General features: G+C 44.0%; 1 pseudogene; it reads right to left on the bottom strand.

Annotated features, from left to right (window-relative positions):
- Nucleotides 1–291: 291 nt before the first annotated feature.
- LOC121006582 lies at nucleotides 292–434 on the bottom strand (annotated as a pseudogene).
- Nucleotides 435–10,095: the final 9,661 nt, after the last annotated feature.

The following is a 10,095-nucleotide window of genomic DNA, read 5'->3' as shown; positions in this document are numbered from 1 at the left end:
TACCTCTTTTCGGGTAGTCCATTATGGCCAAAACGTCCTGTTTTCGGATCTTCACAAGGTCCAACAGTAACTCCTTCATGACGTACTGGAATCCCTTTCTCTCACGATATCCGTCCAAGACGAAAAAACGCACTGTGTGCGGCACTTTCTCAAATTCCGGAATAGCTGATCCAGCTTCCTCCACCGGGACTCCTTGAGGGTTCGCCATCTCGACAAAAGTTTCCTCCACCCCTCCAAAGAGACGTGAGGTGATCGCTTCCCGTTGCCCCGGGACTAAGCCGTCCCCCCAATAGCAGCACTGGCTTCCACCGCAGCTATGAACTACGGCTTCCGCCAGAGGCCGAGGGTCCGGGTACCCGGGGCACCTCCGGCCAAGACCAGTGCAGCACCTCTCGATACTACCCTTGATCTTAGCCAAAAGGCAGAGAAGCGATCCCTGGGTCAAAGCAATAGCATCTGAGACAGAGAAAACTATCGCTGCTACAAAGAGCATTAAGGAGAGCTCCTGATGCACCAAGGGAAGCCCCAATTCTGTGAAATACATGATTGTGCATGGCAAGCTACACAATGCTACTATGGATTTCTGGGAAAGATATGCAAATTAGCTTCCATAAGCCTATGGCAGAAGATGTTAATTTGCATATCATCATTCTAGAAACCAAAAATAATGGATTGTTGTCTACATTCGTAATAACAAGTATGTTTTGAGTGAGAGTGAAAACTACAGGGAGACCATATGAGACAGAGAAAACTATTGCTGCAACAAAGAGAGTTACTCAATCCAATTTATCTATCTTTAAACGGGTACCCTATTACATTTAGGAGAGCTCCTGATGCACCTAGGGGAGCCCCAATTCTGCAAAATACATGCTTGTGCATGGCAAGCTACACAATGCTATTATGGATTTCTGGGAAAGATATGCAAATTAGCTTCCATAAGCCTATGGCAGAAGATGTTAATTTGCATATCATCCTTCTAGAAACCAAAAATAATGGATTGTTGCCTACATTAGTAATAGCAAGTATGTTTTGAGTGAAAGCGAGAGCATATGAGATAGATAAAACTACTGCTGCAACAAAGAGAGTTTCTCAATCCAATATATCTATCTTTAAACGGGTACCCTTTTACATTTAGGAGAGCTCCTGATGCACCAAGGGGAGCCCCAATTCTGCGAAATACATGATTGTGCATGGCAAGCTACACACTGCTACTATGGATTTTTGGGAAAGATATGCAAATTAGCTTCCATAAGCCTATGGCAGATGTTTATTTGCATATCATCATTCTAGAAACAAAAAATAATGGATTGTTGTCTACATTCGTAATAACAAGTATGTTTTGAGTGAGAGTGAAAACTAAACAGAGACCATATGAGACAGAGAAAACTATTGCTGCAACAAAGAGAGTTACTCAATCCAATTTATCTATCTTTAAACGGGTACCCTTTTTCATTAAGGAGAGCTCCTGATGCACCTAGGGGAGCCCCAATTCTGCGAAATACATGCTTGTGCATGGCAAGCTACACAATGCTACTATGGATTTCTGGGAAAGCCATGCAAATTAGCTTCCATAAGCCTATGGCAGAAGATGTTAATTTGCATATCATCATTCTAGAAACCAATAATAATGGATTGTTGCCTACATTAGTAATAACAAGTATGTTTTGAGTGAGAGTGAAACCGAGAGCATATAAAACAGAAAACTATTGCTGTAACAAAGAGAGTTTCTCAATCCAATATATCTATCTTTAAACGGGTACCCTTTTACATTTAGGAGAGCTCCTGATGCACCAAGGGGAGCCCCAATTCTGTGAAATACATGATTGTGCATGGCAAGCTACACACTGCTACTATGGATTTTTGGGAAAGATATGCAAATTAGCTTCCATAAGCCTATGGCAGAAGATGTTAATTTGAAGATCATCATTCTAGAAACCAATAATAATGGATTGTTGCCTACATTAGTAATAACAAGTATGTTTTGAGTGAAAGCGAGAGCATATAAAACAGAGAAAACTATTGCTGTAACAAAGAGGGTTTCTCAATCCAATATATCTATCTTTAAATCGGTACCCTTTTTCATTAAGGAGAGCTCCTGATGCACCAAGGGGAGCCCCAATTCTGTGAAATACATGATTGTGCTTGGCAAGCTACACAATGCTACTATGGATTTCTTGGAAAGATATGCAAATTAGCTTCCATAAGCCTATTGCAGAAGATGTTAATTTGCATATCATCATTCTAGACACCAAAAATAATGGATTGTTGCCTACATTAGTAATAACAAGTATGTTTTAAATGAGAGTGAAAGCTAGAGCGAGAGCATATGAGACAGAGAAAACTATTGCTGTAACATAAAGAGTTTCTCAATCCAATATACACTGCTCAAAATAATAAAGGGAACACTTAAACAACACAATGTAACTCCAAGTCAATCACACTTCTGTGAAATCAAACTGTCCACTTAGGAAGCAACACTGAGTGACAATCAATTTCACATGCTGTTGTGCAAATGGGATAGACAACAGGTGGAAATTATAGGCAATTAGCAAGAAACCCCCAATAAAGGAGTGGTTCTGCAGGTGGTAACCACAGACCACTTCTCAGTTCCTATGCTTCCAGGCTGATGTTTTGGTCACTTTTGAATGCTGGCGGTGCTTTCACTCTAGTGGTAGCATGAGACGGAGTCTACAACCCACACAAGTGGCTCAGGTAGTGCAGCTTATCCAGGATGGCACATCAATGCGAGCTGTGGCAAGAAGGTTTGCTGTGTCTGTCAGCGTAGTGTCCAGAGCATGGAGGCGCTACCAGGAGACAGGCCAGTACATCAGGAGACGTGGAGGAGGCCGTAGGAGGGCAACAACCCAGCAGCAGGACAGCTACCTCCGCCTTTGTGCAAGGAGGAACAGGAGGAGCACTGCCAGAGCCCTTCAAAATGACCTCCAGCAGGCCACAAATGTGCATGTGTCTGCTCAAACGTTCAGAAACAGACTCCATGAGGGTGATATGAGGGCCCGACGTCCACAGGTGGGGGTTGTGCTTACAGCCCAACACCGTGCAGGACGTTTGGCATTTGCCAGAGAACACCAAGATTGGCAAATTCGCCACTGGTGCCCTGTGCTCTTCACAGATGAAAGCAGGTTCACACTGAGCACATGTGACAGACATGACAGAGTCTGGAGACGCCGTGGAGAACGTTCTGCTGCCTGCAACATCCTCCAGCATGACCGGTTTGGCATTGGGTCAGTAATGGTGTGGGGTGGCATTTCTTTGGAGGGCCGCACAGCCCTCCATGTGCTCCCCAGAGGTAGCCTGACTGCCATTAAGTACCGAGATGAGATCCTCAGACCCCTTGTGAGACCATATGCTGGTGCGGTTGGCCCTGGGTTCCTCCTAATGCAAGACAATGCTAGACCTCATGTGGCTGGAGTGTGTCAGCAGTTCCTGCAAGACGAAGGAATTGATGCTATGGACTGGCCCGCCTGTTCCCCAGACCTGAATCCAATTGAGCACAACTGGGACATCATGTCTCGCTCTATCCACCAACGTCACGTTGCACCACAGACTGTCCAGGAGTTGGCAGATGCTTTAGTCCAGGTCTGGGAGGAGATCCCTCAGGAGACCGTCCACCACCTCATCAGGAGCATGCACAGGCGTTGTAGGGAGGTCATACAGGCACGTGGAGGCCACACACACTACTGAGCCTCATTTTGACTTATTTTAAGGACATTACATCAAAGTTGGATCAGCCTGTAGTGTGTTTTTCCACTTTAATTTTGAGGGTGACTCCAAATCCAGACCTCCATGGGTTGAAAAATTTGATTTCCATTTTTGTGTGATTTTGTTGTCAGCACATTCAACTATGTAAAGAACAATGTATTTCAGAAGAATATTTAACTAATTCAGATCTAGGATGTGTTATTTTTGTGTTCCCTTTATTTTTTTGAGCAGTGTATTTATCTTTAAATGGGTACCCTTTTTCATTAAGGAGAGCTCCTTATGCACTAAGGGGAGCCCCAATTCTGCTAAATACATGCTTGTGCATGGCAAGCTACACAATGCTACTATGGATTTCTGGGAAAGATATTAAAATTAGCTTCCATAAGCCTATGGCAGGAGATGTTAATTTGCATATCATCATTCTAGAAACCAATAATAATGGATTGTTGCCTACATTAGTAATAACAAGTATGTTTTGATTGAGAGTGAAAGCTAGAACGAGAGCATATGAGACAGAGAAAACTATTGCTGTAACAAAGAGAGTTTCTCAATCGAATATATCTATCTTTAAACGGGTACCCTTTTTCATTAAGGAGAGCTCCTGATGCACCAACGGGAGCCCCAATTCCGCGAAATACATGCTTGTGCATGGCAAGCTACACAATGTACTATGGATTTCTGGGAAAGATATGCAATATAGCTTCCATAAGCCTATGGCAGAAGATGTTAATTAGCATATCATCATTCTAGAAACCAAAAATAATGTATTGTTGCCTACATTAGTAATAACAAGTATGTTTTGAGTGAGAGTGAAAGCTAGAGCGAGAGCATATGAGACAGAGAAAACTATTGCTGTAACCTAAAGAGTTTCTCAATCCAATATATTTATCTTTAAATGGGTACCCTTTTTTATTAAGGAGAGCTCCTTATGCACCAATGGGGCCCCAATTCTGCGAAATACATGCTTGTGCATGGCAAGCTATACAATGCTACTATGGATTTCTGGGAAAGATATGCAAATTAGCTTCCATAAGCCTATGGCAGAAGATGTTAATTAGCATATCATCATTCTAGAAACCAATAATAATGGATTGTTGCCTACATTAGTAATAACAAGTATGTTTTGAGTGAAAGTGAAAGCGAGAGCATATAAAACAGAGAAAACTATTGCTGTAACAAAGAGTTTCTCAATCCAATATATCTATCTTTAATCGGGTACCCTTTTTCATTAAGGAGAGCTCCTGATGCACCAAGGGGAACCCCAATTCTGTGAAATACATGCTTGTGCTTGGCAAGCTACACAATGCTACTTTGGATTTCTGGGAAAGATATGCAAATTAGCTTCCATAAACCTATGGCAGAAGATGTTAATTTGCATATCATCATTCTAGAAACCAAAAATAATGGATTGTTGCCTACATTAGTAATAACAAGTATGTTTTGGATGAGAGTGAAAGCGAGAGCATATAAATAATGGATTGTTGCCTACATTAGTATGCATCAGGAGCTCTCCTTAATGAAAAAGGGTACTTGCCATAAAGAAACCTCTTCTATGTTTGTGTAGAAACCTTTTTTTCTCCAGACGCAGAGGATGTCTCCTTGTCACAGTCCTGGGGGGATAATAGATTATGGGAGAGATCTCTGTACTGACCCCTGATATATTTATACATGGTTATTAGATCTCCCCTCAGTCATCTTTTTTCTAAAGTGAATAACTCTAATTTTGATAATCTTTCTAGGTACTGTAGTCCATCCATTCCAGTTATTACTTTAGTTGCCCATCTCTGAACCCTCTCCAGCTCTGCTTTGTCTGCCTTGTTTATAGGAGCCCATAACTGTACACAGTACTCCATGTGTGGTCTGGCTAGTGATTTGTAAAGTGTCAGGATTATGTTCTCATCACGGGCATCTATGCCCCTTTTGATTTAACCTATTATCTAATTAGCCTTGGCAGCAGCTGCCTGATACTGGTTTCTACAGTTTAGTTTGCTGTCCACTAAAATTCCATGTCAGTGTTACCCAGTGGTTTTACCATTTGTATGTACAAATGACTTGCATTATTCTTTCTCATGTGCATAACCTTACATTTGTTAGTGTTAAACCTCATCTGCCACTTCTCTGCCCAAGCCTTCAATCTATCCAGATCCATCTGTAGCAGTATACTGTCCTCTTCCGTGTTAATTACTTTATACAGTTTAGTGTCATCTGCAAATATTGATATTTTACTGTGCAGCCTTCTACAAGAACGTTAATAAATATAAGTGAAGAGAATAGGGCCAATACTAACCCCTGTGGTACCCCACTAGTGACGGTGACTCAACATCGTCCATAAAAACATCCCAGATGCATGTTTGGCCCTGTTGTGCATGGTTCACTTGGTTGATGCTCCTATCAGCCAGAGAGCCCTGGGTGCTTCCAGAGATCCCGGAAATCTTGAGCCAGGGTCCGTTCATTAACCCTCCAGTAAGAGGCCTACACTTAACGGATTGGCTTTTGAACGGTCACTTCTAGTTTGCAGGGAGCTGTCGGAGTCAGTTATTTTTACTCTTTTAAAGAGTAGGAAATTAGTAACCACTAATATCTATACTAGACCATGGTCTACCTTCTTTGCTTTTCTGGGAATAAATCTGGTGCCATCATGTAAGCTCATCGTTCCTAAGGTTTTGGAATTTATGCAGAAAGAGTGGAGAAAGGTCTATCTTTAAGTACGTTAAAAGTGCAGATTGCTGCATTAAGTGTTTTGTTTGACACTAAAACATATGCGGAGAGAAAGAGAAACACGGCGGCACTGCTTTCACTGGTATGGCCGTTTCCAATATTAAAATAACCGTAGATGTAGTATAATGCGCTCCGCTGTGTGGTGCTCAGCAAAACAGAATATCAGGCTGTGGTTCACGATGAGAAGAGAGAAGGTAACAAAGTTGCGGCACTCACCGGAGTGTAAGTAGATACTTTTATTCGGGCTTTCTTAGAAGACAGCACATGAAGGATCCAGGGGCGAACACAATGTTGCAAGCGGCGACGGCCGTTTCGCGCATGGGATCGCGCTTCCTCAGGCCGCTGTATATGTCATCACGCAGGTTTGCGCTTTATACAGGCGGACAGGGGACGGCCGGCACCATCGGCTACAGCTGTGCGCCCTAGGATTAATGACATAAATTAAAAACATGTGGACAGCAGGTACAGGTATGGATGTAAACAAACAAATCAACGAGCACAAAATTGGATGCAGATCACTTACTAGTGCCCACACCAAGCGGGGTATAACTGAAAATTCATACATAGATGACAGGGGAGGTTTCAGGCACTACAATACAGATTCAGATGTATACAATTCATTAGAACTCAAATAAATAGGGAAGCCGCATAATATTAGCACGGAAAGTAGCAAATACCGAAAAAAAACGCAAAAGCGAAAAATCGCAAAATGCAAAGAGGTCGCATCATGTAAACAATTGCCCGTCTATCTTGAATGCATGCGGATTATAAGAACACTGACATGTCATTCTTGTCATTCATGCCTGCTGCACCCATTGTTCCTGTTTGCATTATCCACCTTGCCTCCCTCTGCAGGAGCAGGCGATGCCGGTCACCCCCCCCCCCACCCCCGAGGGATGGGGCGGCCATGCTCTACCCCCGCAAAGGAGAGGCAACGCGGATAAGCATCATGGGCAGTACGGATGTGGTCAATAAGGCGTGGGCTACCTCTGCCCGACCGTATAGAACCAACATGTTCACGGATGCGTTCAAAGAGGGGGCGAATTGTTTTACCTATATAAAAACGTTTACAGGGATAAAAGACCACATATACCACATAAGATGTGCGTCAGTTAATAAATTCCCGCATAGTATGTGGTATCCCCCCTATCAATAGATGTTTGCTGCAAACATTAAGTGTACAAAATGAACAGTGGCCGCATTTGGAGTTGCCCTTAGGCTTCCTAAGCCAGGTCTCGCTCTTAGGCATGGAAAATACACTCCTGACAAGTTTGTCTTTGAGCGTGGGGCACTTTCTAAATGCGATCAACGGTTTTTCATTGGTAAAGCTTCTGAGGGAAGAATCCCCCTTCAGTAGGTCCCAGTTCTGATTGATTACCTGTTTAACTGTCTCGGCGGCAGAACTATATTGGAAGGAGAAGGCAAAGCGTGGTGGTTTGGGATTAATTCCTCTCTACATGAGCAGGGAAGTACGGTCCAATTTGGCTGCCTTGTGAAGGGCTGCTGAGACACTTCTTGATGGATAACCCCTATCCAAGAGCCTAAGTCTAAGCTCTCCGGCCTGCCTAAAAAAAACCTCATCAGTATCGTTTATCCTGCGTAATCGGACAAACTGTCCGTACGGGACAGCACGTTTAACTGAGGGTGGATGGAAGCTGGTCTGGTGGAGGAGGGAGTTGGTCGCCGTAGGCTTACGATAGCTACTGGTATGTACTATACCATCCTTTATGGTGACATGCACGTCCAAGAAGTCTAGAGAATAACCACCAAAATTGATGGTGAATTTCATATTCATTTGGTAACGTGCATTCAGATGGTCAACGAATGCATGGCACGACCCCTCGCTCCCCGACCAGACCAGAAAAATATCGTCCACGTATCTTAGAAACAGGTGGATGTGGCGCAGGAAGGGGTTATCCATCGGGAAGATATAGGTCTCTTCAAATACCGCCAGGTACAGGTTAGCAAATGTGCACGAAACGGGAGTGCCCATTGCAGTACCTAGTACCTGGCGGTACCAGTGTCCATCAGATTGAAAGACATTATTGCTGAGGACGAGGCCCAATGCTTCATGGATGAAGTCGATGAATATCGCACTCTTGTCACTTTTACTTAGAACCGTGTTGACTGCCCGAAGTCCTAAGTCATGTGGAATACGAGTATATAGACTTTCGACGTCTAAAGATACAAGGTGAAAATCATCCTGCCACTCAAAATCTCTGAGTGCCTGGAGAAAGTCACCCGTGTCTTTAAGATACATCGGGGTGCTACTTAGCAAGGGTCTGAGGAGCCAGTCAATATAGCCAGACAGAGGCTCAGTCACTGAACCGATCGCCGCTATAATGGGACGACCCGGAGGTCGGGTTAGTGATTTATGAATTTTAGGTACAAAGTACCATGTAGGGATTTTGGGGAAGGCAGGGATAAGTCGTTCTTTCATACCTTTGGATAAAAATCCGTTAAATACATAATGATTAATAAGGGTGAACAACTTAGAAGACACGCTGGGTATAGGGTCCCCCCTAAGCTTAAAATACACCGTGCGGTCTCCCAATTGCCTATGTGCCTCCTCCAGGTAGTACTCCCTGGGCATCAGGACCACTTTCCCTGCCTTGTCGGCCGGCTTAATGACCATACTGGTCTGTTTACTTAGCCACAAAAGAGCGCGAGATTCTTCTACCGTTAGGTTAGAAGGTGCTGCGGGATACACCAGCGCACAAATTTCTCTCAATACTCGTTTGTGGAAAAGGTCTATAGCCGAGCCGGCCGGCATGGGAGGAAGGAAGGTGGACCTGACGCCCCCTGTGTACTTATTAATGTGGCCTATAGTGTCTGCAGGCTCTTCTGGTTCAGTGTTAGACAAAAAGTGAATACAGGCTATCTCCTCCTCACTAAATCTGCCTAATAGATGAAAATCGGTAAGGGACATAGTGGCTGGGACCTCTCCCGGTGAGGGGTCAGAACACTGGAGAGGGGTCTCAGCAAACAGCTTTTTGAGGTACAACTTACGAACCGACAGAAATAAGTCAATCTCAAAATCCACTAGGTTGAACTGTCCAGGTAGGCTGTATCCCAGCCCTCGATTGAGGAGTGGGATACAGCCAGGGGGCAGTTCAGAGCCCGTAAGATTGATGACTATATTTTGAGTGGGTATATGTGAGTTCAGTTCATCGTCTTCTACTGTCGCCAGGTAACTTGGCGTCTCCTTCTCGTGGATTTTCGGATATCTCTGGATTTTTCTTGAGTGTCTGCCACGCCCCCTTCTCGTGCTTTTTCTAAAGGGGTTGTTTCTTCACCCGAGTTGGCTCCGTTTCCTTCAGATAGGCTTGACTCAGAGTCAGTGGCCCAGAAGTTGTGGCGTCCTCTGCGTGGCATACGCTTGGGGCGAATCCGTTTTTTGCCCCAATCAAATACTCGGTCCAGTTCGTAATCATTTTTATCTCTGATGAACTTGTCTCTTTTTCGGTCTTTTATATCTGCCTGCGTGGTTAGTAATTTTTTGTTTAGCCTCTTTTCAAACCCAGCCATTTGTGATTCGAGGAGCTCCTCTCGCGCTTTTGTCAACTCCTCCGTAACCGCTACATATTCCTGCTGGTCGCGGGCCAATACAAGCTCCATAATTTCTAGAGAAAATCGCTGGTGCGCAGCCTTCCACTC

This window comes from Bufo bufo, chromosome 6 (assembly GCF_905171765.1).
Source record: "Bufo bufo chromosome 6, aBufBuf1.1, whole genome shotgun sequence".
Classification (NCBI taxonomy): domain Eukaryota; kingdom Metazoa; phylum Chordata; class Amphibia; order Anura; family Bufonidae; genus Bufo; species Bufo bufo.
Note: the sequence above shows the minus strand (reverse complement) of the source record. Positions and strands in the feature narration are given on the sequence as shown.